The sequence below is a fragment of the Ammospiza caudacuta genome, chromosome 10 (assembly GCF_027887145.1).
Source record: "Ammospiza caudacuta isolate bAmmCau1 chromosome 10, bAmmCau1.pri, whole genome shotgun sequence".
Lineage (NCBI taxonomy): Eukaryota > Metazoa > Chordata > Aves > Passeriformes > Passerellidae > Ammospiza > Ammospiza caudacuta.
Window position 1 is genome coordinate 13,688,170 of NC_080602.1, and position 15,086 is coordinate 13,703,255.

The 15,086-nt window shown below is 38.7% G+C and overlaps 1 protein-coding gene across 1 annotated transcript in view; it reads right to left on the reverse strand.

Annotated features, from left to right (window-relative positions):
* The window catches only part of TJP1 (tight junction protein 1), a 147,031-nt gene extending 132,527 nt beyond the window's left edge, over positions 1 to 14,504 (reverse strand). Inside the window, exon 1 of the mRNA XM_058811780.1 lies at positions 14,489 to 14,504. The gene's annotated coding sequence lies outside the window, so the exon portion shown is untranslated. The remainder of the gene's footprint in view (positions 1 to 14,488) is intronic.
* Positions 14,505 to 15,086: the final 582 nt, after the last annotated feature.

Consider the following 15,086-nt stretch of genomic DNA (forward strand, 5'->3'; position numbering starts at 1 on the left):
TCTTGGGTGCGTGTGGCAGCCATCTTGACATCTTCAGCATCATGCTTTTTATAAGCTACAAGGACGTAAAATTTGGTGGGTGATTGGTTGATGATTTATAATCATGGTTTGTATTTTTGTTTGGTTTTTAGGGGGGGTTAGTTCTGGGGTTAATCCTATGTTTGTCTGGGGGTGGTTATGGAGAGCCCAACAGGCTCCTGCAGCACCAGGGCTGGCAGATCTGGGTGCCACCGTGGGGCAGAGGAGGATGTGGGACACAGCTCTGCAGAGCTGTCCCCGAGGACAGGCCAAGGGCAGGAACTGCAGCCTCAGACCTCATGCAGGCTGGCTCCAGCTGTGCAGGAGAAGGTACAGTCTGCTTTGGTCAAATGGCTGCTGACAGCATGCCTTGCTTCCCACTGCTTCTGCCCCTGCTCCTCAAAGCTGCATACCCTGCTTTTGGCTCATTCTCCTCCACCTCCCTGTCTGCTCAGGTTTAGACTCCAAATTCCCTTCCCTTTTCTATAGGAGGCACAGTCCCTGCCAACTTCTTACTCCTGGCCCTGCTCCCAGGCTTTCTGCCCCTATTAAAGGATAGAAAACCTCCAAAGGAGATCACACTTTCTTTACATAATCTATTTAATAATACTTTTCAAGTAATTCAAAGCCAACTCTCACTCCTGAAAAGATCTCAAAGGACTCCAACAATTTAAAAAGACTAAAATCTGTGTTGAATTATTGAATACAAAGGATGACAAAACCCACTATTGTGGGCTTCCACAAATATACCCAAAATACCAAAAATGCTGCCAAGTTCGGTCAGTCAAAACTGTGAGTCATAAGTGACTTAAAAGGCATAAGGGCCGAGCACTTGAGTTTCTTTCACATTTTTTTTCAGGTCTGACACTTTCTTTGTCCTTTATCATTTGAGCTTTTGGTATATACTATAACCAAGTTCTAAAGCTGTTCCCACAGCTACAAGGGAAAAAAGATCAATGAAAACTTTCCTCAGGAAGAACAACTTAAAAAACCCACACCACATTCCATCAAAAAGTTTGGAGTAAAATACAGCAAATGGCAACACCATATCACTGTGAAGCCCAACTATGCACCCTACTGGTGTTTTTCCAAAATGACCGTGAAAATGCATTGTGTCAACCGAGAGGAAGATTTTGATACATTCCAACCCATTTGATTCAAAGACCCTTCAATGAGGCATGCATCTCTGCATTCATTTTATCATTTTTGTATATTGCATAGTTCAAATTAGAAATTATCTAATTTATCTGCATCAAAGATGGCACACAGACAAATCTTGACTAGACCAGAGGCTCTCAATTTTTTTTTATTTCTTCAGGCTTCTAGTTGTAAGCAGCAAGGAATCACTTCTGAGTTTAGCCTACAAGTTGATTTACCTATCACTTTGCTCTCAATGCCAGGTAAACTGTAGTAGAATTCCAACACACATACTGCTATTTTCCTCTATGCTCCTTAGCAACTCTTCAATCAGAAAGGTCCCAGAAACTTTTCTTTTAGAAGAATAATTTCCTACACTCCCAGTTCCATAAGTATATCTAATAACAACAGTTGCTAGGACGACAATTCTGATTAATTTTGAGCATCTCCACAGGTTATATTCAGATTTAATTATCTTTAATTAGGTGTCATCCTAAAGCACTACCAAGATCAGACTCATTCATTAGTCAGGGAGCTTAAAAACTAACAATAATGGGATTCATTCTTCTCATCTTTTTCCTTGGCAGCAAGGAACTGTCTGAAAACAGTTCTCTGCACTCAAGAAAAGACAAGCAGCTGCACAAAAGAGAAAGTCACTTTTATTTTCCTATATTCTGCTGAAACTTCTGCTTTCCCTGCACTATTACAAGTGAACAGAGTATTTCCTGACACTTAGGATTCCCAAAATAGTTAAAAAACATATTTCTTTATCCTCTAATATCACATTATGAACCATAAGCACAATTATGACAACTGATGTTCTCTGATTTTTTTTCCTTTCAAAGGGAAAATATTTTTAAAAAGATCTACACCTCAGTCCTCCTCCTCTCAAATGTAGTTTATTTCACTTGAGGTGTTTACTCAATGATATTTCTACTAAGAACATTTGACCTTTAAACAAACATTCCAGACAATGTCCTTTGGGTGAAAACACATTGGTTGAATTTCCTTCCACGTGTTCCCCTCCAGCATGTTTGCTTTGTTCAATGCCATATTTATCCTGCTCATTGATTCTGGTCTGCCAACAATACCTCTTTTCAACAAACTCCCTTCTAATATCCTTATACAAGGTCTTCCCCATTGCTGGGATGCTGAACATCCACTTCACTTTTAATTGGAGCAGCCACAGAAGAGGCAGCATGGGTGTCTGTTTCAACACCAGAGGAACCACAGATCCTGACAAAACCTGATTTCAGGGCAAATTCTCCCCAGTCTTCTGAATATTTAGTGTACCAAAATGAAACAGTAGAAGAGGAAAAGATTTAAGAGTTCCATGCAATGCCTTGAGGTAAATTTAGGGGCACTATCACTGTGGTGATAAACCATCTTTACCTTTTTAATTCCACTTGATACATCTGTACCAGGGACTTTTTAACACATTTTAACATATTTGATATGTAGAGAACTGAGTTTTCTTCTGTGTTTGTAGCTCATCTGATCCAGCAGGACTCTGATGCTAACAGAGTGCTCTAACTACTACTGTAATATGAATAATAATAATCACCACAAAAGCTGAAGATAAAACAAGAGAAGACAAACTGTGCAAACATTAGTGTGGAAGCCACTGTAAACCCTGGGTAAGGAAGATCATTAAGGGACAAAATATAACTGCAGATCTTCAGCTGGTCTCACTAGAAGTCATGAAGAATAATCAAGGACACCTAATGCCTTATGCCAAGCCCACATAAGTGTGGTAGCCCCACCAATTTATTACAGATCCTTTTTGAAGGTATGGTGTTGAAAGAACTCAATCCCATACGGAAAATCCTAGATTATCAGCAGAATCAGAAAGTCTATTAGAAAGATTTATGCTGGAAGGGGTCACTTATAATACTTTGCCTGACACTTTGCACTTGCAACTGCTGCCCACAGAGGTACATTTCCACAAGACAGTATCAGCAGAAGATGCATAACACTGCAAATTGTGCCTTATCACTCCTGTGAGCACTCCACAGAGTGCAGGCACCATTCTAGAGTACCATCTTAAACAGAAAAGTTTGCAGTGGTAGAAGAAAAAATGAAGCTTCTGTCAGGAAATTTTAGGTGGCTGGGATCAAGTCCAACAAATCCTCCTGACTCATCCATTATCTTCCTGGTTTTGCACTTGTTCTTAAAAATTGTCTGTTTTCCATCCTAAATTGTATTTCTTCATGGGCTCATCTTAAAGCCCTAAAATGCCCTCACAGAATGCACAGCAGCAGATCTGAATCCACGAGGCAGATACAGCAGCTATTAATAATGCAAATATGAGATTATAAAGTATTGGCTGCAGAACTTTCAGATTAATTCATCACATTTCTGGGCACGTGTCTGAACTCACTCTAGCTGGCCTGAAAACATGCACAAGAATTGTTATGAAGTGGAGAAATGAAGGCAGGCCAGTTCTCTGTGCTTGCATCCCAGGGTTGTTACTGCCTAGTGACTACTGGATTCTGCAGCAATCAATCATCCAGGTATCCAATGCTATTTTGTTATATTGCCCAAAACTGCTGTGAGTGAAAGTAGAGGAAATACTGCATCCAGTTACTGGAAACAGCTTTTAGTTAAATGGTGCAATATGAAAATCCCTGATTTAGGCCATCCCTGCCTTACCTTGAAGGTAGAGAAAGCAAAAGCCATGTGGTTCTCTGGTTATGCAAGCACTGGTAGATAACCAAGAAAGGCAAACTTGGCTAATTTGGCCAACCAAGTTTCACAGGGATCACATGTTTAAGAATGAAATAATATAGACCACATATCCAGTTATAAATTGTGAAAAGCTTTCTAGCAGCTGTTGAGAGTCTTCATCTTGGAGCTCACATCCCTATCTCGTTACAGTAAATGAATCATGATTTCACAAAGCTGTGTTTAACAGTCCATATATAAAAACAGGCCTAACAAAGGCCAGCTGAAATGCTGCCTGAGCATTCAGGCAGCATCCAGCTTCAGTGTGCAGCTTTGACTGGCAGTCATATTATTCTGCATTATCAGAGTCAAGTAAATAATTAATTTATTATAATAATTTTATAAGACATGCTGCCTTCCTGAGAGGGGCAAAACAAGAATTGTGTTTGTAGTTGAATGTTGAACATTCTCTATTCACACACTCTAGTATGTGACTCCAGTGTTTTTCCTTTATCTGAAGAACTGTAAGAAACCTCACTGAAAAGCCTATTGCTCAGACTTGAGTACTGTATGCTCACAACTTATTTTCCAAGCAGGTTGAGAAAGCACTTTCTGGTTTCTGAACATCTGAGCAGCTCCAAGAGGAGATCTTCTCCTTGCTGGTTTTTCTCCTTCTTTGTCATTACCAACCTTTAAGCTCTCTCTCCCTGGGCTGTCCTCAAGGGCAATGAAAGGTAACACATTATACAGCTGCAGATGTCAATAGATACCAGAAGTTAAATGTTGAATCTTCATAAAAATACAAACACTAATATTTGCTTCCTTTCTATTCATGCAGTGGTACTCACCACAATACTTTTCAAATTCTCTAGCTCTGAGGGGTTCTAGATAAGTATAATGATAGTACAGCCAAGATTGCTAAATTTATTACAGGAGCCTGTGATCCCAATAGTATATTGCTAATAACAGTGCCAAATATCCAAAGGCAGCTGCTCTGTAGAGGTTACCCAGTCCTGTATGCTCCCTCACAGAATACTGCAGAGCAATAAGCAGAGGCATATTATACCAGAGGGAGAAGCAAGCTGCTCTTCTTAGATATAGACGAGTAACAAACATCCAATATTTCTTTGAAAAATCAAGGAAAACTGTGCCAGAGGACAAAAAGGACATCTGTGCCAAAAGAAACCAGAATCTCTGCAAACTGGAAGTGTCTCTATTGCTGCAAGAGCGATGAGCCAGCCCACGCTAACTGCCCTATTCCATTAACGCAGTCTAACCCTTTTTTCAGTCTAAGCACAGCTTATAAACAATTTGTTTTCCATTCACAGCCCCAGACTTCAGAAATAAATTTCTTTGGATCAAAAAAACCGAACATTCTCCTAGAAGTTTGCTATGGCATTTTTGCAAATTCATGCAGTCTGAATTCCAAGGTGCTCACAATCCATCTTTTTTTATTTTATTCTGCATTTAGGCTGAAGACTTGGGTGTTGGGTGCAATGCACTTCATTTTCAACTTTCGATGAGTACAATTATGTTTCCATTATTTTAACAACATTTTCAGTTAATATTTTTCCAGTGACTGCAGCAAAACCTTATGCTACAGCCCATATTTCAATTTTTTTTTTTACTGCTGAGAGTATCCTGTCAGTTCTTCTACATTAGTACTGGCACATCCTCTTAAAATAAACCATCTGCTGAAGACAAATTCCTTTGTCCCCTGCCTGGGCACACTCCCCAGCCATTTGGACAACAAAGACGGGAAAAGGGTTAGATGGAGAATTCTTTGGGATGGTGAAGAATATTCAAAAAAAGCCATATTTTACTTGAGCGATAAATGACACGTCCCTGAACGCCCACTGGGACTTCCAGAGAGCAGAGGGAACAAAGTTGGTAAAGGCAGACCTTGACAGGGTGACGGTGACATTTTACAACTGCTGTTGAAGGACTGCCTGTGTAGGGTCAGGCCCTGCCCTTGGAGATGTTTGCTACTGGCAGAGATGGTACAATGTGACAGGCAGAGTTTTGTCAACAAGACTCTAAAAATTTATGTAGAGATCATGCTGACAAAGAGTGACCCAAACCAGTAGTATTTTCTGTATTAAATGCAAAGTGTATGCATGTGTGCACATATTACACATGCATACTTATGTTTATATAATTTATATAGACAGATATGCACATCAGTGTCTGGATAGTGACAGATAAACTTGAGCATGGGTCACTTTAAAAAGAGGAATTCTGCAGCTGCTACTCACACTATCTTCTCAACCCTTTGTGTAACTAAAAAAGACTTTCTTCCAAAGGAAAGAAATATAACCCAGTGCTGTTAAATCCTACTTTGAAATGTTCCAGTAGCTATCCATACTGGAGTCTCCGAGTAACAGCTATGGAATACTTTTATTATTATTTCTTCAATTGTAACTTGAAAAGCTTAAAGCTTGAAAGAAAAAAAAAAAAAATGCCAAAGATCTTCTAAGGAGGCCAAACGTATTTCAAGATCTTGCCCAGCCCACCCTCAGCACCATCAGCATTTGGCCAAGTGCATCTTTGGGCTTATCAAAACAAAGCTGAGAATTACTGCAACCCTTGCAGACATTCTGTCTGCATCATTTCCAGTACATGTACCAGTACCTGCTCCTCTGGAATGCTCCAGAAGCACCTCCACACCGAGCTGGCCTGTCTGACTAAAATCCTGCTTGCTGAGAATACCAACGGATGGGCACTTGGAGAGAATCCCACTGAGTGAAAGGCTTGAGGCCTAAAATCTCTCAAAAACCTGAAGGCCTTAATTATAACTGTGGCTATTGTCTTTGTGCATAAGTTTGAAGATGCTCTGATATTTCATGTAGATCAATTCTCCTATTTCAGGAAGAAAACATTTTTCCATTCATTTCAGTGCACAAACAAGTTCTAAGTGCAGGTGGAATATTAAATATTCCCATCCTTAACCTTCTTTGGTATTGCCAGGCATGGATCAAGGAATGCTGTTTCTGAGACAGTAACAGTTACTCAGTTACTTCTGAGAAAGTAGGTGTCTGAAGGTCAAAGGAAACATTTCAATTTCTTTTGCTAGAAAAAGCAGCAAGAAACATTTCTGTCCCCACCACAGACTGCATGCTGACACTGACTGTACCTGCATTATAGGATCATTATTATTTCCATGAAATTATTATATCTTTGCAGACATGCCAGTAGTGCCCACACATAGACAAGTATTTAACAACAGAAGGTTCCAAGCAGCTTTTGCAAACAAAAACAACATATTTTGTTTCATAATAAAAATCAAATTTTAAAAGCCATTAGAATTAATCACCCAAATTCTAGTTTCCAAGGGGAAGCAGTTTTGGTGAGGCAAAAAATTAGCAAAACCCAAAAAACCCCAAACATCCAACAAACCTAAACCAAAAAAACCTCCAGCAACCTAATAAAAATATTAAAACAGACATGCTACTAGCATATACATTCTAGTGATATATTTGAAAAGCCACTCATACTGACACTTCTGTTATTTGCTATTTTTAAGCACAAGGCTGAGAGCCTGCAATAGAAATTGTTGCAGTCTTTGCTTTCTCATATATAACAAGTCTGCCTCTTTTTGAGCACAACAGTAGAGAAAGGTCAAACAAATAAAATCTATCAATAACAGGAAAATAGATTGAGCAATATAATCTTAACTTCTCCTCCAGAAATAAATCTGGGAAGAATTTTTGGCATGAAAGATAAACGCACTTAGACTCAAAGCCAGTTTAGAGTCAGTCACATGAAATTCTTTTGGACAGAAACAATTATTTATTATACAAGTATCTAATGCCTAACAAAACATTAAGGTATCTAATCTACAATAAGAAACCATGATTTTTCAGAAAAAAAAAAACTTTAGCATTGACCTAGAGAAGCTCACATTTATATGAGAGTTACTCTTTTCCCTGAGTCATCCCATCAATTTGCTTTAATACAACACTGATCATCATGTGGCTCCATACAGAGTTCAGCTCAGAAATTGAGACATTCAGAGGAGCTCAGAAGTATCTGAAAAGCAGGGATAGTGGACATTCTAAATCACCCTCCATCTCTGGGCTAGCTGAAGGACAAACAACTGGACCCTAATTCTGCTTGGGGCTGGCTGCAGCTCACTGGCAGGTGGGCACTGCTACTGAGACTAAATGACAATAGCATCCCACAGCACCACACAAAGAGGAGCTGATATTATGTAACCTAAAGACAAAATACACCGTGGCCTACATATCTTTTGACATTTTAAGAGATGATGGACCTGACAAGTCACAATCATCCGCCAAGTATAATGGTGGTGGAGTAATCAAGCAGGTATTACCCTAACAAATGCCAAAGAGTATTTCAGTACAGCTCCATCTGCCCAAATTCACAGCGCCATTCTGAGAAGAAATAAAAATAACCTAAAACATGCACTCAAAAATATATTTCTAATCTAAATTAAATGTAAACACAGTCATCAGTTAACATCCTTGGTAGACTTAAACTGGAACACTGAATTTGTTGAGAAACGTAAATCAATCAGTCTGAATCAATTCAGAAACACAAATCAAGGTCAATCACAATTCAGAATTTAGCAAATTAAATTACTTGTTCATTTATGGTTAACTTCCTTAGGTTAATCTTAAGGCTGTATAAGCTTCACCTAGTATTATGCTTGAGACTTAATAATTTGCCTTGACATTTAGAATAGCTCTTACATAAAACTTTGGATTTGTTTTTAAATAAAAAGCAAGATGACAGAATAAACAATGCTGAAAATATACTCTTTCCCAGAAGAATTGTAATCTTGGATCAAAAGCCTCCAGTTTTTTTCCCTCCTTCCATCAGTACTATATTTCCACACTTGTTCAAATTAAACTCTTTTTCCTCTGTATTTAAAACTATTAACTATATATATTAAAACAAATAACATGCATATTTTTGGGTTTTTTCTATATACTTGACCAATAAAAATACACATGTAAGACAAAGCATTTTCATTTCATTAACTGTAAAATGTGTAAACTGCTTAAATGTTTATTTTTTTCATTATTTAGACTACCTTAGGTAAAATAAACCAGCCAAAACTGTATAAAGTCTGTACTGTGTTCATACACCATCAATAGATTAAATTATTATAATAAATGGGTTACAGTACAACAACAATATTGTGAAGCAAGGCTAAGCTACCAGAGAGGATTTAAATCTCAGAAACAGCTGCATAACAACCACACTTCTCTGAACAGTAACAAATTAAGGGCATCCACAAGACTCCAGCTGTGCTAATGAGTTCTTCCTTCCACATCTACAGAGATGACCAAAATACCTGCAGGACTTTTTAAAGAACATGAGCACTCTTATGTCTCCATCCTAAGAAACTGAGTCTCATACATACCATTTGTGTTATTATTCATTTCTCATTTTACAAGTTTTACAGACATATATTCAAATTAAAATACTCAGCAGGAAAATCAAGATAAATGGAAATATAAAAGCTGAAGAATTTTATTTTTAAAAAGGAAAACAATAATCAAATACTGAATAATATCTAGCATCTCAGAAATCATCTGTAAGATGATTCAATGGGAAGATGAGTTTGCAATAGATGAAATTAAATAAAAAACTGCAATAAATCTCTGCTTTGGTACAGACCAGGCTGCCTTGCTCAGCAATATGCTCCATGACAAGTTAACCAATATAGTGCAGTATTGTGTTTTGATCATTATTACATTTTTTCACTGGGGGAATGGGGCTACTCACAGCAACAGTTACCCAACACACTGGTAAGGACATTTCTGACAACAAACTGATTCTAAGCCTGCTGTATGCTATAAAAATCTGCCAGGGAGACTGGGGAAGTGAAATAAGGATGTCATCACAAACATCCATTAAAGTTAATCACTAAAGCCTCTAAAGAGCCTTGAAACTTCATTAGAAATGATAAAGCACGTGAAAGGGCAGCACCAGCACAACGCCACGGCCGCTGTGGGAGCTGCTCCGGGGCTGGGCGCTCACGCAGCTCCCGGCACACAGAACATGCCGGGCACACGCCCCCACAGAGCATGCGAGGTCAATCACTCCATCCTGCTAATGAGAGCAGGCAAGCACACAGAAACACCGAGTTTCCGCAGCTCCCCCGCAAGAAATTATACAAGGTATCACCCCCCGTTCAAAGGCATAACACTTACTACAGTGCACTAAAAATTACTGTTCTAGGTGAACATGCGTGCTCCCCATCTAAGGAAGGCAACAGCACATGAGCTAATTCTCACTTTCTGATTATCTTTTCCTTTGTTGCCTCTTCCATTTTGTCATGCATTCCACAGTGCTTTATTCAGACTGTTCTTTGTACTCAGCTGTCTTTCTTTTCTCCTCTTTTCGGTAATCTCCTACCCTACTGTGTTACTTTTGTGCTTAACATGCTGACATCAGGAACCTCTAAAGCACTGGTGCACAGCGATTCTAGCCAACATCACCTCATTGGCAGGATATGGCACCTGAAAAAGGAATTGCTAGAAAGGAATGGAAAAGTGAGAAAAAGAAACCAGCATCGGTATAACATTTTGCAAAATTATTCCTTGGATTTTAACTCCAATGCAAATGGAAGTACACTGGAGATGTTCTGCTTTCTCCAGCTGCAGGTGAGCTGACCCTAGCTGCGTGCCTGTTTAGTGACAGCAGGCTAGCACCAGCTGCCTCCTGCACTGGACTTGCTCATATTGGAAATAACTGCAGTGCTCTGATTTCCAAGATGAGCTCCTTTGTCCAAAGGGCTGCTTTTAGCAGGAAAGGCTTGAAATCTGTGCTCCTTTAGAAACACACTTTTCAAGATGCTGATTTCAATAATTTCTTAAGTCCAATCAAAGAGTTACAAAACTATAAAGTATCTCAGACATAAAATTCATTATATTAACTCCTTATAAAAGCTTTCAAATCTCCCTTTCCCAGAAAACATCAGCACTGACAAAAGGGAAAGAAGGGAACAGTTTCTCTGCATCCTCACATTGTAGGGGTGGTCAGTGTTTGTAGTGTTATGAGACCTGCACAAATTCTGTCACACAGGGCAGCAACCAAACCACAAGATCCATTCAAACACCTCTGAGCTGTCACACAGCCTCCCAAGGCAGCTCCACACCAGAGAGGAGAACAACTCCCAGGGCTCTATCAAGCAGGGCAGTCCCAAAATGCACCTGCATCCTACCGTGACCTTCAGAAGCCCTAGCATCAGTGCAGCACTTGAGCAGCTTCAGAGCCATATGCAGCTAAAGAATCAAAGTTTAGTCACATCTTACCTATTATTAGAAATGGATTGTAAGGTCCTTGAGAGTAAACATTTCATGTTTGCACAATGCCTAATACAACAAAAACCCTGTCAACGAATTGGGCTCAGAAGTGCTACTGCTATCTGGGGTAGCTTGTACAGAGCCAGGGCTTGGTTCAGAGTAACAAAGACTAAAATATGAATGTAATGAAACATTAGTACAACAGGCTCAATCTACAAGGAAGTAGGTATTCCACATGTGCCCTGCAGAGCTGATAATGCTTTTCTTTACCTTTTCTTCCTTTTTCCACAATGTAGACTAGGAGTTCTGCAACATTTCGGGGTTGAAAACAACCATTTGCCAATGTTCAACATAAAATACAGGCATATTTTTTATACATACCACTAAAACCGAGTTTTTCAAGGGCTAATATCTGGCACAGAACAACATGATGATACTCCTTTAAAGAAGAACTGAAGGGTAATAAAACAGATTTTACTTTGTTTGGGTAAACAGGTGCTAATCTGACTAAGTGGTACTGCTAATACATGGAGAGGATAAAAAAAAGAAAAAAAGGTGCAAGAAGTTGAAAATGGATACGCTTTTTAAGGGAGTTGCTGTGCTATCACTCTGTGGCTTAACATAATTTCATCACTTTATCTTCTCACTTGCTGCCTTAGCAAAACGGCAAAAGGAGGCACTTACAAACCCCAGTATCATCCACTTAAGACAGCAGAGGTATCACTAAGAAATAAAATTGAGATTTTGTCAGCAATCCTGCAGACTCTCACCACTTGTAATCAGGAAGAACTTAGGCCTTCTGGAAGGGTGTTGTGAGCTTAATACAGGTGAGCCAGCTGTGAGATGTTAATATGGGTATGCAGGGCACCAGCTGGGAACTGTGGGCTTTGACAATCTCACCCAAACCATAGAATGGCTTGGTTTGGAAGGGACCTTAAAAGTCACCTAGTTCCCTCCCTCACAATGGTCAGGGATGCCATCCACTAGACCAGGTTGCCCAGAATCCCATCCAGCCTGGCCTTGAGCAGGGACATCCATCCCTGAGGCCTGAAAAGGGTCACTGCAGCAGCAGGGCATCAGCCACTGAGGCTCCACAGGCAAGGAGCTCTGCTGCACTCTTGGGTACATCACCCATACAAAGAGCCACAGGTGTAACCAAAACTTCCCCACTGGGGACACACTTACTCACTTCAAGAAAAGAAAGCATAAGTTATTTTTTACGTCTTTCTGTTGTTAGGATTTGTCATCAGTAAGAATTTGCTGAGTGAAACCTTTAAACAAAAGGTTTCCAAAAAAGATTAGTTTAGGATTTACGTTGACATTACTTATTTTAAAGTGAAATCGAGCAACATTCAGAATTATTAATGGATCTCATTCTCATTAGATGATGAATGAAACCAACAGTTCACTGGATGCTGTCAGCATATAAGTTATCCACATATTTAAATATGAAACTTTTCAACTTCACTGTGCACAAAATGAATATACTACATAATAAAATAGTTGTTAAGAGAACATTTTTAAAAGCTCCTTTGTGTTTTAATTTTTATTTTTAATTGTTTTCTGTCTGCCAGTGCCTCAGTGTTTTAACTAGATGAAGACTCTTAACATGAAAAATGTTACATTCTGAGAGCACTCTTGAAAGATTTAGGCATACTAATTTATTCAATAACTTCTTTAGATCTATTTTTAATCACAATTTGAGAACAATAAAACCTCAATTATACAATATCAAGAAATATTTCAGTATAATTCTATATCATGTAGCAGCAAGAAAATCCATATTTTTAACTCTGATTTGTGTGCTTAGCTATTTAAATCTGTGTCATCCTTTAACATGGGACCTCAGAAAAAGTGAACTTCCTTTACTGATCATAATTCTCAATACTTAGCTATTAATGTATGAATTTATCCATGACACACTCTACACATTGTATGTTATAGACACAGTCGTTGCCCATTATTATCTGTCTCAAATCTCTCTGCAAAGGTTCTATGGCATGCAAGAAATTCTTTTTACCGTTGGCTATAATCTCTTTTTCTTTGAAGGCCCCAGGAGTAGAGATAGATTTAGATAAAACTCCTTAATAGGACCACACAGATGAAGACCCATATAGCAGAAGGAAATTTTGCTCCCTGGGGGAATTTGTAACCTTCAGCAGAGCAATGATCACAGCGGGATCAGTGCTGTGACAACAGTGAGCACAGACCCACCAAGGGCAGCGGGGATGAGGCAGCACAGCCCCAGCACAGCTCCCTCACTCTCCCAGCCAGGGCACACGGCCCTGCCGGACTGGCCAGAGCCCATACAACACACCACAGCCCAAATCCTTCCCAGGAACTTCATCACTTCCTTGAACAGCAAACAACAAGCTCTTTGTCCCAAAGATAGCGCTGTGAGACTTGGCAATTAGAAACAAAGCTGTCCTGGGGAAAAAAATACCAATTATGCTATTGGCATCATCTGTGAAAAACATCCCACTGAAAGGCAACACACTCAAACCACTGTTATGCCTTCAAGATGTTTCTCCAAATCCCATCTGAATATCTTAGTGATATTGTTTCTAGTACCATGCAATGCCACACAATATCTTCACATCACTATTGATTTCTGCATTTTAAAGACAGCACATATTTTTTAGCTCTTTCATCCTCCTATTTCATAACCAATTTATAATTCAACATATTCTTTGACACTGTTTAAATACTTAAAGAGTAAATTATTTTAGCTTATCAGAAAATAATTTGTTTTGACCAAATTCCCTCCAGTTAGTTGCGAGGCTGTCATGGTTCTTTACCATGATCACATTGAAGTTTCTGAAACTGTAACACAAACACATCTACCCCCTAAGCAAAGAGAAGAGAAAAGGAATACCAGTACTGCCTAATTGAAGTAACCTATCACCTGTGACACCAGCTTTCAAGTGCTATAAGCATACACATCTTTTAGAAAAATATATTTCCTTTTCTAGCACTTAATTATAGCCATAGGCAACTGAAATAGTCATTTGGGCTTTGTAAAAAGTCATGTTTGACTTTAAACACAATTTCCAAAAGCTCAATATAAAAATAAGACTTGAAATCATATTTTTTTTCATATTTACTCCATTTGCAAGTCAATTTCTTAATCTTATGGAGGCAACAATATTAAAATTTGAGATAGGAATTTCTGTCTCATGGTTGCTGAAGAACAAGAATGTAGTTGCACATCACCAATCATATAAGTGACACCACTGCTCATAATATCTAGCAGTAGTAAGTCAATTAAAACATTAAATACAATACCTCCGCTAATCTGACAAACAGGTAAACCCAATGCAAGAAGCAAACTGCTTCATTAATAAGACTCTCTTAACTTCATATAAGATAAATGTAAAAGATATAGTACTTACAGTGAATTCACAGAAATCAATGCTATCAAGACTTTTGCTTCTGTGTATTCTCCCTTTTATTCTTCTTAAAGAGGGCTTTCCCTGACTTACACTACAGGTAGCACCATTGGGATTTTCGGAAGATGGAGTTACCCTGCCAAACAAAAAGAGCCACATATCAGACAAAAAATACATTCTTTTATTTGCTTAAAATAAAACATTTACAAAGGAAAACACATCACCATGCTATACATACAAGAAATGTCATTTCAAGTGACAGTTTTCAATCACTAAGTGCCAAAATAAGACCACAAGTATGTAGAAGTCTAGCTCCCATCAGGACCACACTGCTTGCAGATTTTGTCAAAAACATTCTGATCTTTTCTTTACAAAAGTGTGTAGAATCAGAAAAAAGACACATTGTCGAAAAATATATTTTACTTCTGAAGATTTTAAAAGACTATTTTTCTTTGTTTCTTCAGTAGAAACCCAAGTCCTGTGACACACATTGATGGCTGTCAGTTAAATCACCAGGAGCCTGGCAGTATTTGGCTTTTGACCTTCTCCAGTTTGAGTGCTGATGGTGCTTCAGCTATTCTAGCAATGAGTAACAACCAAC